The following is a 21,184-nucleotide window of genomic DNA, read 5'->3' as shown; positions in this document are numbered from 1 at the left end:
TGAGCTGGCCGCAACACCGCAGGATGGCTTCAGGTCCTAATCTGGTTCCAGTACGGCACGCTGAGCCTTTGGTTATTTCCTCTTCCTGTTGGGAAATAAGAGTTAAATTTGCCCGTCCAGACACCTCCAGCTAGCCTCTCATTGGTTCTCGCTATTCCTGTTCATCTTCCGCAGAAATTGCAAACTGGGCCAAACAGGAGGTTAAAGGCGCTGACTCTCCAAGTGGGGAGAGTGTTAGTAAAGCGTCTGGAATGTTGCACCCGAGTACCAGGGGAGGAAAACTGAGACATATTTGAACACGTCTCCCGATCACATGGTTGATCACACTCTAGGTTCCACATGCATGTTTTAGCTGAAGGAAGAATACCTTAAACCTGGGTAGTTGAAACCTGTGGAATGGGTACCATGCAATATGACTTCAAAGGGTCTTCATTTGCTCACCGAACCTCTCCAATCCTAGCACTGCTGCGTTTATGCCCCTGTACACATGCTTGATTCTCTTTCGGAGACATAGCAATCCATAGGTTTTAAGATACTTACTAGTCAGGTACATTCTTAGGCGTTTAATATGGGGTGTTGAGTCCATTTCGTTGAGCAAGGAGTAGCTCTTGTCTATTCCATATTTCGCTTAAGGAACTTTATCTGTGCTCATTTCAATCTCTGGTTTTATGCAGCAACCCAACTCACCTTTCCCCTTAAGCAAGCATAGTTGGTTTTCTAAATTTGAGAACCTGTTCTGTTTTGGAATTCAATTCCTGTGTAGCCAAGTTTACATTTCGTGTATTAGTGATATCTTATGATGTTTCTTTTTCTGTGTGACTTATTTCAGTTAGAATCATCGTACCTGAATCCACTCATAATGCTGCTACGGGCCTGATGACATAGATTTCATTGCTGAGTGATACTGCATTGTACGTAAGTACCACAAGTTCTTTATCCATTTTTCACTTTCTGCGATGTTGAACTTGTACTGTAAACGAGGTTTTTGTAAACAGAGCCGTTCCAAACATTGGGGTGGCTGTGTCTTTTTGATTTTAATTTCCCTAAGCTATAGGACCATAAGTGGAAGTGCCCTAGGCTCTGTTGCTTTGTTTTTTAGATGTTTCAGGAAACACCATACACTTCTCCCGAGTGTCTGTTGGCAATTGACATCCCGCCCATCAGCATAACAAGGCTCCCAGTTCTCAATGGCCTGTTGCCTTTCTGGATTTTACCCTTTTTTCAGATGGCCCTTTTGACCGGGGGGAAGTGAGACTTCATTGTAGTGCAGATTTCCTTTGCAAGCTTGCTTGGTTGGCCAAAAAGGGCGTATGCGTTTTTTCCTGAATATATTCAGGAAAAAACGCATACGCCCTTTTTGGCCAAGTGCATCATTGTGGACGTTCTGCCTCTTTTCCTATGCTTTCAATGCAATTCCAGTCTACCTCCTGCAATCGGTTTCCTGCAATTCTGCCCCGCTTTCAAGTCCTCTTGGCAGCCTTACTTCAGTCTATTTTTGGACGATAGCTGTCATTTATAACTCTGCAGGTTTGTGAATTACAGTGCCCCTGAGCTCCTTTCTTCAACTCGCTTTCTTTTGAGCTGGCCGCAACACCGCAGGATGGCTTCAGGCCCTAATCTGGTTCCGGTACGGCACGCTGAGCCTTTGGTTATTTCCTCTTCCTGGTGGGAAATGAGAGTTAAATTTGCCCATCCAGACACCTCCAGCTAGCCTCTCATTGGTTCTCGCTATTCCTGTTCATCTTCCGCAGAAATTGCAAACTGGGCCAAACAGGAGGTTAAAGGGACTGACTCTCCAAGTGGGGAGAGTGTTAGTAAAGCGTCTGGAATGTTGCACCCGAGTACCAGGGGAGGAAAACTGAGACATATTTGAACACGTCTCCCGATCACATGGTTGATCACACTCTAGGTTCCACATGCATGTTTTAGCTAAAGGAAGAATACCTTAAACCTGGAGAGTTGAGACCCGTGTAATGAGTACCATGCAATATGACTTCAAAGGGTCTTCATTTGCTCACCGAACCTCTCCAATCCTATCACTGCTGCGTTTATGCCCCTGTACACATGCTTGATTCTCTTTTGGAGACATAGCAATCCATAGGTTTTATGATACTTACTAGTCAGGTACATTCTTAGGCGTTTAATATGCGGTGTTGAGTCCATTTCGTTGAGCAAGGAGTAGCTCTTGTCTATTCCATATTTGGCTTAAGGAACTTTATCTGTGCTCATTTCAATCTCTGGTTTTATGCAGCACCCCAACTCACCTTTCCCCTTAAGCAAGCATAAGTTGGTTTTCTAAATTTGAGACCCTGTTCTGTTCTGTAATTCAGTTCCTGTGTAGCCAAGTTTACATTCCGTGTATTACTGATATCTTATGATGTTTCTTTTTCTGTGTGACTTATTTCAGTTAGAATCATCGTACCTGAATCTACTCATTATGCTGCTAAGGGCCTGATGACATAGATTTCATTGCTGAGTGATACTGCATTGTACGTAAGTACCACAAGTTCTTTATCCATTTTTCACTTTCTGCGATTTTGAACTTGTACTGTAAACGAGGTTCTTGTAAACAGAGCCGTTCCAAACTTTGGGGTGGCTGTGTCTTTTTGATTTTTATTTCCCTAAGCTATAGGACCATAAGTGGAAGTGCCCTAGGCTCTGTTGCTTTGTTTTTTAGATGTTTCAGGAAACACCATACACTTCTCCCGAGTGTCTGTTGGCAATTTACATCCCGCCCATCAGCATAACAAGGCTCCCAGTTCTCAATGGCCTGTTGCCTTTCTGGATTTTACACTTTTTTCAGATGGCCCTTTTGACCGGGGGGAAGTGAGACTTCATTGTAGTGCAGATTTCCTTTGCAAGCTTGCTTGGTTGGCCAAAAAGGGCGTATGCGTTTTTTCCTGAATATATTCAGGAAAAAACGCATACGCCCTTTTTGGCCAAGTGCATCATTGTGGACGTTCTGCCTCTTTTCCTATGCTTTCAATGCAATTCCAGTCTACCTCCTGAAATCGGTTTCCTGCAATTCTGCCCCGCTTTCAAGTCCTCTTGGCAGCCTTACTTCAGTCTATTTTTGGACGATAGCTGTCATTTATAACTCTGCAGGTTTGTGAATTACAGTGCCCCTGAGCTCCTTTCTTCAACTCGCTTTCTTGTGACCTGGCCGCAACACCGCAGGATGGCTTCAGGCCCTAATCTGGTTCTGGCACGGCACGCTGAGCCTTTGGTTATTTCCTCCTCCTGGTGGGAAATGAGAGTTAAATTTGCCCGTCCAGACACCTCCAGCTAGTCTCTCATTGGTTCTCGCTATTCCTGTTCATCTTCCGCAGAAATTGCAAACTGGGCCAAACAGGAGGTTAAAGGCGTTGACTCTCCAAGTGGGGAGAGTGTTAGTAAAGCGTCTGGAATGTTGCACCCGAGTACCAGGGGAGGAAAACTGAGACATATTTGAACACGTCTCCCGATCACATGGTTGATCATACTCTGGGTTCCACATGCATGTTTTAGCTGAAGGAAGAATACCTAAAACCTGGGTAGTTGAAACCCGTGGAATGGGTACCATGCAATATGACTTCAAAGGGTTTTCATTTGCTCACCGAACCTCTCCAATCCTATCACTGCTGCGTTTATGCCCCTGTACACATGCTTGATTCTCTTTCGGAGACATAGCAATCCATAGGTTTTACGATACTTACTAGTCAGGTACATTCTTAGACGTTTAATATGCGGTGTTGAGTCCATTTCATTGAGCAAGGAGTAGCTCTTGTCTATTCCATATTTGGCTTAAGGAACTTTATCTGTGCTCATTTCAATCTCTGGTTTTATGCAGCAACCCAACTCACCTTTCCCCTTAAGCAAGCATAAGTTGGTTTTCTAAATTTGAGAACCTGTTCTGTTTTGGAATTCAGTTCCTGTGTAGCCAAGTTTACATTCCGTGTATTACTGATATCTTATGATGTTTCTTTTTCTGTGTGACTTATTTCAGTTACAATCATCGTACCTGAATCTACTCATTATGCTGCTAAGGGCCTGATGACATAGATTTCATTGCTGAGTGATACTGCATTGTACGTAAGTACCACAACTTCTTTATCCATTTTTCACTTTCTGCGATTTTGAACTTGTACTGTAAACGAGGTTCTTGTAAACAGAGCCGTTCCAAACTTTGGGGTGGCTGTGTCTTTTTGATTTTTATTTCCCTAAGCTATAGGACCATAAGTGGAAGTGCCCTAGGCTCTGTTGCTTTGTTTTTTAGATGTTTCAGGAAACACCATACACTTCTCCCGAGTGTCTGTTGGCAATTTACATCCCGCCCATCAGCATAACAAGGCTCCCAGTTCTCAATGGCCTGTTGCCTTTCTGGATTTTACACTTTTTTCAGATGGCCCTTTTGACCGGGGGGAAGTGAGACTTCATTGTAGTGCAGATTTCCTTTGCAAGCTTGCTTGGTTGGCCAAAAAGGGCGTATGCGTTTTTTCCTGAATATCTTCAGGAAAAAACGCATACGCCCTTTTTGGCCAAGTGCATCATTGTGGACGTTCTGCCTCTTTTCCTATGCTTTCAATGCAATTCCAGTCTACCTCCTGCAATCGGTTTCCTGCAATTCTGCCCCGCTTTCAAGTCCTCTTGGCAGCCTTACTTCAGTCTATTTTTGGACGATAGCTGTCATTTATAACTCTGCAGGTTTGTGAATTACAGTGCCCCTGAGCTCCTTTCTTCAACTCGTTTTCTTGTGAACTGGCCGCAACACCGCAGGATGGCTTCAGGCCCTAATCTGGTTCCGGCCCGGCATGCTGAGCCTTTGGTTAATTCCTCTTCCTGGTGGGAAATGAGAGTTAAATTTGCCCGTCCAGACACCTCCAGCTAGCCTCTCATTGGTTCTCGCTATTCCTGTTCATCTTCCGCAGAAATTGCAAACTGGGCCAAACAGGAGGTTAAAGGGACTGACTCTCCAAGTGGGGAGAGTGTTAGTAAAGCGTCTGGAATGTTGCACCCGAGTACCAGGGGAGGAAAACTGAGACATATTTGAACACGTCTCCCGATCACATGGTTGATCATACTCTAGGTTCCACATGCATGTTATAGCTGAAGGAAGAATACCTTAAACCTGGGTAGTTGAAACCTGTGGAATGGGTACCATGCAATATGACTTCAAAGGGTCTTCATTTGCTCACCGAACCTCTCCAATCCTATCACTGCTGCGTTTATGCCCCTGTACACATGCTTGATTCTCTTTCGGAGACATAGCAATCCATAGGTTTTAAGATACTTACTAGTCAGGTACATTCTTAGGCGTTTAATATGGGGTGTTGAGTCCATTTCGTTGAGCAAGGAGTAGCTCTTGTCTATTCCATATTTGGCTTAAGGAACTTTATCTGTGCTCATTTCAATCTCTGGTTTTATGCAGCACCCCAACTCACCTTTACCCTTAAGATAGCATAAGTTGGTTTTCTAAATTTGAGACCCTGTTCTGTTCTGTAATTCAGTTCCTGTGTAGCCAAGTTTACATTCCGTGTATTACTGATATCTTATGATGTTTCTTTTTCTGTGTGACTTATTTCAGTTAGAATCATCATATCTGAATCCACTCATTGTGCTGCTAAGGGCCTGATGACACAGATTTCATTGCTGAGTGATATTGCTTTGTAAGTAAATACCACAACTTCTTTATCCATTTTTCACTTTCTGCGATGTTGAACTTGTACTGTAAACGAGGTTCTTGTAAACAGAGCCGTTCCAAACTTTGGGGTGGCTGTGTCTTTTTGATTTTAATTTCCCTAAGCTATAGGACCATAAGTGGAAGTGCCCTAGGTTCTGTTGCTTTGTTTTTTAGATGTTTCAGGAAACACCATACACTTCTCCCGAGTGGTTGTTGGCAATTTACATCCCGCCCATCAGCATAACAAGGCTCCCAGTTCTCCATGGCCTGTCCTGCCTTTCTGGATTTTACACTTGTTTCAGATGGCCCTTTTGACCGGGGGGAAGTGAGACTTCATTGTAGTGCAGATTTCCTTTGCAAGCTTGCTTGGTTGGCCAAAAAGTGCGTATGCGTTTTTTCCTGAATATATTCAGGAAAAAACGCATACGCCCTTTTTGGCCAAGTGCATCATTGTGGACGTTCTGCCTCTTTTCCTATGCTTTCAATGCAATTCCAGTCTACCTCCTGAAATCGGTTTCCTGCAATTCTGCCCCGCTTTCAAGTCCTCTTGGCAGCCTTACTTCAGTCTATTTTTGGACGATAGCTGTCATTTATAACTCTGCAGGTTTGTGAATTACAGTGCCCCTGAGCTCCTTTCTTCAACTCGCTTTCTTGTGACCTGGCCGCAACACCGCAGGATGTCTTCAGGCCCTAATCTGGTTCCGGCACGGCATGCTGAGCCTTTGGTTATTTCCTCTTTCTGGTGGGAAATGAGAGTTAAATTTGCCCGTCCAGACACCTCCAGCTAGTCTCTCATTGGTTCTCCCTATTCCTGTTCATCTTCCGCAGAAATTGCAAACGGGGCCAAACAGGAGGTTAAAGGTGCTGACTCTCCAAGTGGGGAGAGTGTTAGTAAAGCGTCTGGAATGTTGCACCCGAGTACCAGGGGAGGAAAACTGAGACATATTTGAACACGTCTCCCGTTCACACGGTTGATCATACTCTGGGTTCCACATGCATGTTTTAGCTGAAGGAAGAATACCTTAAACCTGGAGAGTTGAGACCCGTGTAATGGGTACCATGCAATATGACTTCAAAGGGTCTTCATTTGCTCACCGAACCTCTCCAATCCTATCACTGCTGCGTTTATGCCCCTGTACACACGCTTGATTCTCTTTTGGAGACATAGCAATCCATAGGTTTTAAGATACTTACTAGTCAGGTACATTCTTAGGCGTTTAATATGGGGTGTTGAGTCCATTTCGTTGAGCAAGGAGTAGCTCTTGTCTATTCCATATTTGGCTTAAGGAACTTTATCTGTGCTCATTTCAATCTCTGGTTTTATGCAGCACCCCAACTCACCTTCCCCTTAAGCAAGCATAAGTTGGTTTTCTAAACTTGAGACACTGTTCTGTTTTGTAATTCAGTTCATGTGTAGCCAAGTTCACATTCTGTGTATTAGTGATACCTTATGATGTTTCTTTTCTGTGTGACTTATTTCAGTTCGAATCATCATACCTGAATGCACTCATTATGCTGCTACGGGCCTGATGACATAGATTTCATTGCTGAGTGATATTGCATTGTACGTAAGTACCACAAGTTCTTTATCCATTTTTCACTTTCTGCGATATTGAACTTGTACTGTAAACGAGGTTCTTGTAAACAGAGCCGTCCCAAACTTTGGGGTGGCTGTGTCTTTTTGATTTTAATTTCCCTAAGCTATAGGACCATAAGTGGAAGTGCCCTAGGTTCTGTTGCTTTGTTTTTTAGATGTTTCAGGAAACACCATACACTTCTCCAGAGTGGCTGTTGGCAATTTACATCCCGCCCATCAGCATAAGAAGGCTCCCAGTTCTCCATGGCCTGTCGTGCCTTTATGGATTTTACACTTTTTTCAGATGGCCCTTTTGACCAGGTTGAAATGAGACTTCATTGTAGTGCAGATTTCCTTTGCAAGCTTGCTTGGTTGGCCAAAAAGTGCGTATGCGTTTTTTCCTGAATATATTCAGGAAAAAACACATACGCACTTTTTGGCCAAGTGCATCATTGTCGAGTTTCTGACTCTCTTCATATGCTTTCAATGCAATTCCAGTCTACCTCCTGAAATCGGTTTCCTGCAATTCTGCCTTGCTTTCAATGCCTCTTCATAACCTTACCTCAATATATTTTTTAAAAATAGTTGGCCTTTATAACTCTGCAGGTTTTTGAATTGCAGTGGCCCTTAGCTCCATTTTTTAGCTCTTATTTTTGTGGTATTGCCCCATAACCACAGGATTCCTTGAAGCCCTATTTTTCTTCTGGGGCACCTGCTGTGCCTTTGGTTAATTCTTCTTACTGATGTGATATTAGAGTGACATGTGCCCATTGAAACCGCTACAGCTAGTTTCTCACTGGTTCCCCCTATTCCCATTCATCCTCTGCACTAACTGCAGACTGTACGATACCAGAACTTAAAGGCATTGACTCCATGTGGGGATGTTGTTAGTAAAGTGGCTGGAATGTCGATCCGGAGCCCCAGGAGAGGAAAAATGAGGTGCGTTTTAGAAACCTTTCCCGATCATATGGTATACCAGTCGCTGGGTTTCCCAAGCATGGTTTAGCTGTAGGAAGATTCCCTTCAACCTGGAGTGTTGGGACCCTTGGACTGAGTAGCATGAAGTATTGCATTAAACTTTCGGCAGTTGCTCACCAAAGCTCACCAATCCTGTCAGCCCCAAGTGTCCAGCCTTATGTCTTATCCAGCTGTGGGTTTATATGTGGTCAATCCAGGTTGCATCACAGCCCCTGAGCGAATTTTGTAAGAATTTTTCTCTCTTTCATTGTTTCAGCGTTTTGTTTTTAAAATTTATTTCTATAATGGGGTTTAGCTCCTTTTCACTGCTGTGTTTGTGCCGCTCTGCACACACTTGATTCCCTTATGGAGATATATCAATACATGGGTTTTAAGATTCTTATTCCTCAGATATATTTCTCTGCGGTGTATAGGGTGTGTTGAGGCCTGTTCATTGAGCAAGGTGTAGATCTTGTCTAATACCTATTTGGTTTATTGAACGGTATCTGTGCTAATTTCAAACTCTGGTTTTATGCATCACCCCACCTCTCCTTTCCCCTTAAGCTGACATAAGTGTGTTTTCTAAATGTGAGACACTGTTCTGTTCTGTAATTCATTTCTTGTGCAGCCATATTTACCCTCCCTCTATAGGTGATATCTTATGATATGTTTCTTTTTCTGTTTGACTTATTTCAAGTAGTATTATCGGACCTAAATCCACTCTTTATCCTTCTACTAGCCTTATTACATTGATTTCATGGTGAAGAGATATTCCATTGTACATAAGTACCACATCTTCTTTATCCATTGTTCTCTTTCCTGGGATATTTAAGGTGTACTGAAGTTGAGGTTCTTGTAAACAGAGTAGCCCTAAACTGTGGTGTGCTTGTGTCTTGTTGATTTTTAGACTTCCCTAGATATACTCCCATGATTGGAAGTGTCCTATGCTCTGTAGCTCTGTTTTTTAGATGATTTAGGAACCACCATACACTTCTCCAGAGTGGCTCTCGGCAGTTCACACACTGCCCATCAGCGTATAAAGGCTCCCTGTTCTCCATGGCCTGTCCTGCATTTCTGGTTTTTACAATTTTTTAGGATGGCCCTTTTGACCGGTGGGAAGTGAGACTTCTTTGTTGTGCACATTTGCATTGCTTGCTTGCTTCGTTGCCCATAAAGTGCGTATGCGTTTTTTCCTGGATATAATCAGGAAAAAACGCATACGCCCTTTTGGGCCAACTGCATCATTGTCGAAATTCTGCCGCTTTTCATGTGCGTTAAAGACGAGTCCAATCTATCTGTTGAAATCTGTTTCTTGCAATTCTGTCTTGCATTCAGATCCTCTTCTTTGCCTTACCTCAACATATTTTTGGACGTTAGTTTTCATTTATAACTCTGCAGGTTTGTGAATTGCAGTGACCCTGAGCTCCATTTTTTAAGTTGCTCTTTTGTGAGCTGGCCTCAAACCCACAGGATTGCTTCAGGCCCTATTTTGGCTCCGGCGAGGCAGGCTGAGCCTTTCTTTAATTCTTATTCTTAATGGGAAATTAGAGTGATATGTGCCCGTCCAAACCCCTACAACTCTTCTCTCATTGGTTCCCCCTCTTCCCGTTCATCCTCCTCACAATTTGCAAAATGTGTGAAACAGAAGTTTAAATGTGCTGATTCTCCAAGTGGGGAGATTCTAAGTAGCGTGGCTGGAATGGTGAACAGGAGCACCAGGAGAGGATAAATGAGGTGCATTTTAGACACATCTCCCGATCACATGGTGTACAGTCCTCTGGGTTTTCCATGCATGTTTTAGCTGTAGGAAGATCCCTTGAACCTGCAGATTTGGGACCCATTGAATGGGTACCAGGTAGTATTACTTTAAAGGGTGTGCATTTCCTCACCCAACCTCACATTTCTCTTAGCGCAAACAGTTTCCAGCCTTATGTCTCATCCTGCTGTGGGTCTAGATGTGTTCAATCCATGTTGCATCACCGTCCCTGAGGAAAAGTTGTAAGAGGTTTTCTCTGTCTCTCTGTCGTTTATTTTTTTCAATTTATTACTATATTGGTTACAGCTGATTTTCAAAGCTCTGTTTCTTGCTGCTGTACATCCACTTGATTCACGTACAGAGAGACATCAATAAATTCTTTTTCAGATTCTTACCAGTCGTATATATTCTTTTCCGGTGACTTGAGTGTGCTGAGTGCAGTTCTTTTAGCTACCGTGTAGGCCTTGTTGATTATCAGTTTGGTATTTGGAATGGTATCTTTGCTAATTTCAACCTCCTGGATGATGCCTCACCCCTCCCCACCTTTCCCGTTTAGCAGCCTTATGCGTGTTTTCTACATATTTGACTATGTTTTTGTTTTGTAATTTATTTCATGTGTAGCCATTTTGGATTCCACCTTTAAGTATCTTATGATATGTGTCTTTTTCTTTTTGAATTCTGTCACTTAGAATGATCATACGTAACTCCTCCGGAGTCGTTACAACTGGCCATATTTCATTGATTTCCAGGCTGAATAATATTCCACTCTACCTAAGTACCACATCTCTATCCATTTTTTCCCTCCAGAGACATTTAAGTTATATCCTAGTCGAGGATCTTTTAAACAGAGAGGGGGTAAACATTGGGGTGCCTGTGTCCTCTCGATTTTTGTTTTTCCCAAGATATACGCCCATGAGTGCAAGTGCCCTATGCTCTGTAGCTCATTTTTTAGATGCTTTAGTAAACACAATACACTTCTCCAGAATGGCCGTTGGCAATATACATTTCCACTATAAGTCTCACAGGGCTCCCTCTTCTCGTTGCCCTGTCCTGCATTTCTGTTGTTTACGCTTTATGAGGATGGCTCTTCTGACTGATGCGAAGTGATATCTTTTGTAGTATTGACTTCCAGTGCCCACCTGTTTGGTTGGCTAAAAAAGTGTATGCCCTTTTCTTGAATATATACAGAAAAGAACGCATACACCCTTTTTGGCCAACTGCAATGTTGGCAATGTTCAGCTCCTTTTCTTGTGCTTAATGGCGAGTCCTTTCTACCTCCTCAAATCCCTTTCCTGCCATTCTCCCTTGCTTACAAGTCCTTTTCTCTGACTTTCCTCAAGACATTTTTCAGTGATGGATATTTTCAACTCTGCAGTTTTGTGAATTTTACTGCCCCTGAGTTCCATTGTTCAACTCGTGTTTATGGGAACTGGCCACAAAGCAGCGGGATTTCCTCAAGCCCTATACTGTTTCCATGGGCAACCCTAGCCTTTGGTCAATTCGTCTTCCTGATTGGAAATTAGAGTGACATGTGCCTGTCTGAACACCTAGGACTTGTCTCTCATTGTTCCTCATCCTTCCGCTTCATCCTCTGGACAAATTCCAAACTGTACGCAACAGGATGTTGACAGTGCTGACATCTCCAAGTGGGGAGACTGTTAGTAAAGACGCTGGAGGGGTGAACCCGAGCACCAGGAGATGAGGAGATGAGATGCCTTTTCCAAACTCTTCCCGATCAGATGGTATACCATCCTCTGGGTGTGACAGACATGTTTTAGCAGTAGGAAGAGTCCCATTCATGTAAGGAGAACACCAGGGCTTTTTCAAAATCAGTGTCTCCCCGAAACCCAAACTGGGGAAGTTTTTAAGCTACGGCTACACATATGTTCATTAAGGGCCTTGGGAAGTAGGCAGAGTCCAAACTTTAGATGATTGAAGTCTTCAGGGTCAGAAGCACTCACCACCAGCTTCCCTTAGGCTACACTTTAACTGTCATTGATAGATGATGTCAATAAAAATATCTATTCTTTTTCAGATTATTTCCCCTTATAGGTTATTGCAAAATGTTGAGTGTAGTTCCCTGTGCTATACAGTAGTTCCTTGTTGATGATCTATTTTATACATAGCAGTGTGTATGTGTTCATTCCAAACTGTTAATTTATCCCTCCTCCCACCTTTCCCCTTTGGTAATAATAAATTATAAGATTTTATACTTCTCAGAAATGGGGGAGCTGAAAGAGAGGTATCATTTTCAATGGAAAAGCATTTAAAACAAGATTGAAGGTTTAACCAAGATTATTAGCTGTACATCCTTGGAAAGAAATCACTTCGTTTCTCTAATATTGACCTGACAAATAAGACAAACCTTTTCACTGAACTTGCTTATAAAAAGTGATGGAAATATCAAATGGAAGTGTTAAAAACATCTTATTTTACCCGAGCCTTATACACTGTTCTATGTTAACTACAGTTTGGCTCACACATCTGTTCATTGAGGTTACAATAGTCTCAATTTCTGTTACTGATCCTCCAGAGTGGACCCCAACAAGTGTCCCCCTGCCCAGTGTCATTGGGGCCAACAGATCGAGACTGAGTTTGGTTCACAAGCAAAGGAAACTTTATATTTTGATCAGAGAATGGAGAGGTGAGAGCATGCACTACCCCGTGGGCTGTGGGCTGGGCTGCTGTGTAGAGATCCTGTCAGAGTCAGTGGGAGGGAGGGAGGCGGCGGAGCTCTCGAGGGCCGGGTTGGCTGTAGCTCAGGCTCTATATCGTGGAGTCTGCACTGGGCCCCAGGAGCTGAGGTGTCGACCCAGCCATTCTGCACTAGGAAATCTGGTCTGAAGTGCCGGGTGTGGAACCTCTGCATGCGGGACCCTAGGAGCACGTGAAATTAGACAAAGCACAAAGGATAAAAAAGGTTAGACTTGACTTTATTGCCCAGATTCTATTTTTATCTCCCAGGGATTTTTAATGGGCTTTGCTGGGGACAAACCCCTCCTCTGCCTTTTGTCCCGTTCCTCATTCTTGGAGTGCTGAGGGTGCAGACCCTTCTTCTGTAACTGCTGAGTGCTGAGTTGGGAGCCCTCATACCCTGGGGCGAGGGTCAGAGCTTCTCCCCAGCAGCCTCCCGGTGACGTTGATTGTCCCCAGGACCCCTGCCTCCCTGCTCGTCCACCTGAGCACCAGCATTGGAAGTGTTATAGATTCTAATGACCTTTAAGGGTCCAGGAAAGAGATGTGCAGAGACGCTGTGGGGGCCGGTTTCACCCCGCCCCACATTTGTTCGGCCACCTTAGGCTGACCGTCTCTGCCAGCCTAGATGCTCTGACCAGTAGTCTGCGCTTTCTTCAGTTAGGCCCCTGAATTAACGTACAAACAGCACCAGGTGTCAGAGCCCTGCCCGCTCAACTCCCAGACAGTCCAGGGTCAGTGGTGATCAAGGACCATGATGGCTACTGAGTCAACAGCCTTTTGAAGTAAACAGGAGTCCAGCCGGTCTTATTGGCCACCATCATCACGGTGTCTGTAGGCTTTTCTATGGTGACAGTGTGGTATACTGTTCCCCCGCCAAGATTATTAGCTCCCCTCTGGGTGCAGTAAGTCCTGCAAGCAGTAGTCTACTCTTTTGGGACACACTCTTGTTGTTTTATGAGAGAAACTCCAGGTCAAGTGATGTTCACACGAGTCGTCATGGTGCCCTGTTGCCCCCGGTTATCTCTCTGGATGTTGGAGTTGGAGGGCCTCCTCACTCGAGGTCGGTGTGCCCACGGAGCGAACCCTGCAACTTCAGGGCATGGTTGGTGGTTAGGATCACCACGTGGGGTCCTTTTCCCTTAGGAGGGAGGTGGCCTTTTGGGCTGCTGATTTCCAGGTTTTTAGATACCGCCAGTATCTTGGCCAGATGTGGCAGTGGGCCAAGCCCCTTAGTGACCGTAGTTTATCCTACCTGGATGGCATTCTTGCATTGTTCCATTTCAAGTGGTCCCAGTTTTTGCACTAATTCTCCAATGGCGATTCACCTTTCACCGGGAATGTAAAGGTCAAAGAGTTTAGCTAAATTAGGGAGTTCCAGGGCAAGGGTCTGAATTGACTGCTCTTTCCATTCTTGAAAGGCCACTTCTGGATTCTATTCAAAAGGATCATCATCTTTTCCTTTCAGTGTTTCATATAGAGGCCCAGCTAGTAGACTGTAGCTAGGGATCCAGAAGCAGCAAACCCTGGCCTCCCCAGGAACCCCTAAGCTGTCTTCTAGTTTTAGAAAGGGGTAAGGCTGAAAATGGTTTCTTCCCTTTCCTGGGATGGGCTTCTCTGACCTTCTGTGAGAATGAAGCCCAGGCAGGTCACCGCAGTCTGTGATATTTGAGCTTTTTCTTGGACAACTTCTATCCTTTATTGGCTTGGTAGTTCAGAGGCCTCCTTAGTAGGGCTGGTGATCAGAATGTCGTCTGCATATTGAAGGAGGGTTTCCTTTTCCAGAGGTAGAACTTTTAGGTCTTTAGCTAAGCTTTCCCCAAAGATGGTGTGGGAATTTTTGCACCCTTGGGGCCAGACGGCCCGGAAGTATTGTTTTAGTTGTATGTTGAGTCCTGCCACTCACAAGCCAAAATTTCTTGTGACTCTGGGACTAATGGAATACAAAAGAAGGCATCATTGAAGACTAATACAGAATACCATGTCCTGGTGGTTGGTAGAATGACCAGCAGGGTGTAGGAATTAGGAGCAACTGGAGGTATATCCTCGGTGGCTTCACTGACTGTCCTGACATCCTTTACCAGGTCCCCAGCAGCCCATGGGGCTCTCGTGGTCAGACCAATCCCAGAATATGGAGCTCACCTGGGCAGGTACCCCACCCCCACCCCAGCCCACGGGGCTCTCGTGGTCAGGCCCCTCCCAGGATACAGAGCTACCCTTGCAGGTACCGTGGCAGGGCTGGGCACACAGGAACCGTGCACATAGCCCTCATTGCAGAGCACCCCCAGCTCACCTGTCACTCAGAGCTGACACAGAGCACCTCAGAGCAGGACTTGAACTAACAAACAGCAGCTGTGACAGGTCTGTGACCCTGGGCATCACTCCGTGAGGCCTCCCTCCACCTGGTCTTCCAGAGACTTCCACTGCACCCGGGGCACCAGGCCTCTGTCTCCAACCACCACCCACCCCTCCTCTCCCTGACTCCTGGGTTCCTCTCATTAGGAGAGGGTTTTCTTGAAGTTGTCTCCCACTCATGGGCCAGATAAAATGATTAGAAAACAAGCCAAAGCTGCAGCCCCTTGTCTATCCTGACTCTCAGGAGCCCACACCTGTTCCTTGGACCTGGCCGGTTCAGCAAGTTCCATTTTCTGCAACTGTGAGCCCCTGAGGGGTGATGATTGGCTGAGCTGGGCAGCCTTACCGTGCCGGCCAGCCCTCCCCAGGTGTGCCTGGGTTGAGATCAATATAAATACCACTCCAGGCAGCAAGAGCCCCTGCAGCCGTGCCTGACGCCATTTTCTCTGCCCTGTCAGCAGTCTCGGGGCTGGGCTGGTGGGAGGGAGTGAGAGGCCACGGCTTTGTGGTGGCCCAGTGTGAGTGGGGCTCTGCTGGACTTTCTGCAGCAGTTGCCAGGCTGCCACCTGCTAAAGAAGAGGATGTGTCACCCATACCTGCTGCTGGAATTTCTCCCTGGGCAGAGGTGAGGAAGGAAAAAAGCAGTGGGGGCAGGGACAGGACGGGTATCTCAGGCAGGGAAATGGAAATCTTCCAGAAGAGCACCCAGGGCCAGGACCATCCTGGCTGGCCTGCAGGCACCAAGTCGGCCGGCATGCTGTCACTCGTGTGGCTCTATGGCCCTTCCTCTAGGCTTTCAAGTCCTTGTATATATTCAGGTGTTTTACCTGGGACGGGTGGGAATAGTTCAGCAGCAACTGGCCTGGGGCTCAGCTCACGTTTACTCACAGATGCCTCGGCACGGTGCCCCAGCTTTGCAATGAGGACGCTTGTTGCGTGGGGGCTGCTGGCTGAATGGGAGACGATTCCCCACCACTGACCAACTTCAGAATTGTTTACAACTGGAGCAAGTGCCCTGATACGGTTTTCCTCTGTGTAACTGGTGGGTTCTGTGTTTTTTTTCTCTTTTTCGTTTTTGGTTCAAGGTAGATTTTATTCCTCTTTTTTGTATTTACAGATATAAGCATGGAAATAATTTATTCATATAAATACATGTATGTGCAGGGAATAATTGTTTTTTCTGTTTTATTTTTTAAATTTTACTTCTTTTTAATTTTGAATTTTATTTTATATTTTTATACAGCAGGTTCTTATTGGTTATCTATTTTATACATATAAATGTATACATGCCAATCCCAGTCTCTCAACTCCTCCCACCACCACCCCCCCAACAGCTTTCCCCCCTTGTTGTCCATACGTTTGTTGTCTACATCTGTTGCTCTATTTATGCCTTGCAAAATGGTTAATCTGTACAGTTTTTCTAGGTTCCACATATATGCATGAATATACAAGATTTGTTTTTCTCTTTCTGACTTACTTCACTCTGTATGACAGTCTCTAGATCCATCGACGTCTCTACAAATGACCCAATTTCATTCCTTTTCATGGCTTAGTAATATTCCATTTTATATATGTACCACAGCTTTATGCATTCGTCTGTCTGTGGGCATTTAGGTTGCTTCCATTACCTCGATATTGTAAATAGTGATGCAATGAACATTGCGGTGAATGACTCATTTTGATTTATGGTTTTGTCTGGGTATATGTCCAGTACTGGGATTGCTGTATCATATGGTAATTCTATTGTTAGTTTCTTAAGAAATTCCATATTGTTCTCCATAATGACTGTATCAATTTATATTCCCAACAATAGTGGAAGAGGGTTCCTTTTCTCCACACCATTTCCAGCATTTTTTGTTTGTAGATTTTCAATGATGCCTATTCTACCAGGTGTGAGGTGATACCTCATTGTTGAATCCATTTCGTTGAGCAAGGGGTAGCTCTTGTCTATTACATATTTGGCTTATGGAACGGTATTTGTGCTAATTTCAAACTCTGCTTTTATGCAGCACCCCAACTCACCTTCCCCCTTAAGCAGGCATAAGTTGGTTTTCTAAACTTGAGACCCTGTTCTGTTTTGTAATTCAGTTCATGTGTAGCCAAGTTCACATTCCGTGTATTAGTGATACCTTATGATGTTTCTTTTTCTGTGTGACTTATTTCACTTAGAATCATCGTGCCTCAATGCACTCATTATGCTGCTACGGGCCTGGTGACATAGATTTCATTGCTGAGTGGTATTCTGTTGTACATAAGTACCGCAACTTCTTTATCCATTATTTGCTCTCTGGGATATTTAACTTGTGCCGTAGAAGAGATTTCTGTAAAAAGAGCCATCCCAAATTTTGGGGTTGCTGTGTCTTTTTGATATTAATTTCCCTAAGCTATAGGACCATAAGTGGAAGTGCCCTAGGCTCTGTTGCTTTGTTTTTTAGATGTTTCAGGAAACACCATACACATCTCCCGAGTGTCTGTTGGCAATTTACATCCCGCCCATCAGCATAACAAGGCTCCCAGTTCTCCATGGCCTGTCCTGCCTTTCTGGGTTTTACACTTTTTTCAGATGGCTCTTTTGACCGGGGGGAAGTGAGACTTCATTGTAGTGCAGATTTCCTTTGCAAGCTTGCTTGGTTGGCCAAAAAGGGCGTATGCGTTTTTTCCTGAATATATTCAGGAAAAAACGCATACGCCCTTTTGGCACAGTGCATCATTGTGGACGTTCTGCCTCTTTTCCTATGCTTTCAATGCAATTCCAGTCTACCTCCTGAAATCGGTATCCTGCAATTCTGCCCCGCTTTCAAGTCCTCTTGGCAGCCTTACTTCAGTATATTTTTGGACGATAGCTGTCATTTATAACTATGTAGGTTTGTGAATTACAGAGACCCTGAGCTCCTATCTTCAACTCGCTTTCTTTTGAGCTGGCCGCGACACCGCAGGATGGCTTCAGGCCCTAATCTGGTTCCGGCACGGCACGCTGAGCCTTTGGTTATTTCCTCTTCCTGGTGGGAAATGAGAGTTAAATTTGCCCGTCCAGACACCTCCAGCTAGTCTCTCATTGGTTCTCCCTATTCCTGTTCATCTTCCGCAGAAATTGCAAACTGGGCCAAACAGGAGGTTAAAGACGCTGACTCTCCAAGTGGGGAGAGTGTTAGTAAAGCGTCTGGAATGTTGCACCCGAGTACCAGGGGAGGAAAACTGAGACATATTTGAACACGTCTCCCGTTCACATGGTTGATCATACTTGGGTTCCACATGCATGTTTTAGCTGAAGGAAGAATACCTTAAACCTGGAGAGTTGAGACCCGTGGAATGGGTACCATGCAATATGACTTCAAAGGGTCTTCATTTGCTCACCGAACCTCTCCAATCCTATCACTGCTGCGTTTATGCCCCTGTACACATGCTTGATTCTCTTTCGGAGACATAGCAATCCATAGGTTTTACGATACTTACTAGTCAGGTACATTCTTAGGCGTTTAATATGCGGTGTTGAGTCCATTTCGTTGAGCAAGGAGTAGCTCTTGTCTATTCCATATTTGACTTAAGGAACTTTATCTGTGCTCATTTCAATCTCTGGTTTTATGCAGCACCCCAACTCACCTTTACCCTTAAGCAAGCATAAGTTGGTTTTCTAAATTTGAGACCCTGTTCTGTTCTGTAATTCAGTTCCTGTGTAGCCAAGTTTACATTCCGTGTATTACTGATATCTTATGATGTTTCTTTTTCTGTGTGACTTATTTCAGTTAGAATCATCATACCTGAATCCACTCATTGTGATGCTAAGGGCCTGATGACATAGATTTCATTGCTGAGTGATATTGCTTTGTAAGTAAATACCACAACTTCTTTATCCATTTTTCACTTTCTGCGATGTTGAACTTGTACTGTAAACGAGGTTCTTGTAAACAGAGGTGTCCCAAACTTTGGGGTGGCTGTGTCTTTTTGATTTTAATTTCCCTAAGCTATAGGACCATAAGTGGCAGTGCCCTAGGCTCTGTTGCTTTGTTTTTTAGATGTTTCAGGAAACACCATACACTTCTCCGGAGTGTCTGTTGGCAATTTACATCCCGCCCATCAGCATAACAAGGCTCCCAGTTCTCCATGGCCTGTCCTGCCTTTCTGGATTTTACACTTTTTTCAGATGGCCCTTTTGACCGGGGGGAAGTGAGACTTCATTGTAGTGCAGATTTCCTTTGCAAGCTTGCTTGGTTGGCCAAAAAGGGCGTATGCGTTTTTTCCTGAATATATTCAGGAAAAAACGCATACGCCCTTTTTGGCCAAGTGCATCATTGTGGACGTTCTGCCTCTTTTCCTATGCTTTCAATGCAATTCCAGTCTACCTCCTGCAATCGGTTTCCTGCAATTCTGCCCCGCTTTCAAGTCCTCTTGGCAGCCTTACTTCAGTCTATTTTTGGACGATAGCTGTCATTTATAACTCTGCAGGTTTGTGAATTACAGTGCCCCTGAGCTCCTTTCTTCAACTCGCTTTCTTGTGACCTGGCCGCAACACCGCAGGATGGCTTCAGGCCCTAATCTGGTTCCGGTACGGCACGCTGAGCCTTTGGTTATTTCCTCTTCCTGGTGGGAAATGAGAGTTAAATTTGCCCGTCCAGACACCTCCAGCTAGCCTCTCATTGGTTCTCGCTATTCCTGTTCATCTTCCGCAGAAATTGCAAACTGGGCCAAACAGGAGGTTAAAGGCGCTGACTCTCCAAGTGGGTAGAGTGTTAGTAAAGCATCTGGAATGTTGCACCCGAGTACCAGGGGAGGAAAACTGAGACATATTTGAACACGTCTCCCGTTCACATGGTTGATCATACTTGGGTTCCACATGCATGTTTTAGCTGAAGGAAGAATACCTTAAACCTGGAGAGTTGAGACCCGTGGAATGGGTACCATGCAATATGACTTCAAAGGGTCTTCATTTGCTCACCGAACCTCTCCAATCCTATCACTGCTGCGTTTATGCCCCTGTACACATGCTTGATTCTCTTTCGGAGACATAGCAATCCATAGGTTTTAAGATACTTAGTAGTCAGGTACATTCTTAGGCGTTTAATATGCGGTGTTGAGTCCATTTCGTTGAGCAAGGAGTAGCTCTTGTCTATTCCATATTTGACTTAAGGAACTTTATCTGTGCTCATTTCAATCTCTGGTTTTATGCAGCACCCCAACTCACCTTTACCCTTAAGCAAGCATAAGTTGGTTTTCTAAATTTGAGACCCTGTTCTGTTCTGTAATTCAGTTCCTGTGTAGCCAAGTTTACATTCCGTGTATTACTGATATCTTATGATGTTTCTTTTTCTGTGTGACTTATTTCAGTTAGAATCATCATACCTGAATCCACTCATTGTGCTGCTAAGGGCCTGATGACACAGATTTCATTGCTGAGTGATATTGCTTTGTAAGTAAATACCACAACTTCTTTATCCATTTTTCACTTTCTGCGATGTTGAACTTGTACTGTAAACCAGGTTCTTGTAAACAGAGGCGTCCCAAACTTTGGGGTTGCTGTGTCTTTTTGATTTAAATTTCCCTAAGCTATAGGACCATAAGTGGCAGTGCCCTAGGCTCTGTTGCTTTGTTTTTTAGATGTTTCAGGAAACACCATACACTTCTCCCGAGTGTCTGTTGGCAATTTACATCCCGCCCATCAGCATAACAAGGCTCCCAGTTCTCCATGGACTGTCCTGCCTTTCTGGATTTTACACTTTTTTCAGATGGCTCTTTTGACCGGGGGGAAGTGAGACTTCATTGTAGTGCAGATTTCCTTTGCAAGCTTGCTTGGTTGGCCAAAAAGGGCGTATGCGTTTTTTCCTGAATATATTCAGGAAAAAACGCATACGCCCTTTTTGGCCAAGTGCATCATTGTGGACGTTCTGCCTCTTTTCCTATGCTTTCAATGCAATTCCAGTCTACCTCCTGAAATCGGTTTCCTGCAATTCTGCCCCACTTTCAAGTCCTCTTGGCAGCCTTACTTCAGTATATTTTTGGACGATAGCTGTCATTTATAACTCTGCAGGTTTGTGAATTACAGTGCCCCTGAGCTCCTGTCTTCAACTCGCTTTCTTGTGACCTGGCCGCAACACCGCAGGATGGCTTCAGGCCCTAATCTGGTTCCGGCCCGGCATGCTGAGCCTTTGGTTAATTCCTCTTCCTGGTGGGAAATGAGAGTTAAATTTGCCCG

The 21,184-nt window shown here is 44.5% G+C and overlaps 1 long non-coding RNA gene across 8 annotated transcripts in view; it reads left to right on the top strand.

Moving 5' to 3' along the window:
• Positions 1–21,184, top strand: part of LOC307181412 — a 505,184-nt gene that overhangs the window by 195,028 nt on the left and 288,972 nt on the right. The gene's annotated exons all lie outside the window — the stretch shown is intronic.

The sequence above is a fragment of the Stenella coeruleoalba genome (assembly GCF_951394435.1).
Source record: "Stenella coeruleoalba genome assembly, contig: scaffold_195, whole genome shotgun sequence".
Taxonomy (NCBI): domain Eukaryota; kingdom Metazoa; phylum Chordata; class Mammalia; order Artiodactyla; family Delphinidae; genus Stenella; species Stenella coeruleoalba.
The sequence above is the reverse complement of the archived record's forward strand: the minus strand, read 5'-3'. Positions and strand labels throughout refer to the sequence as shown.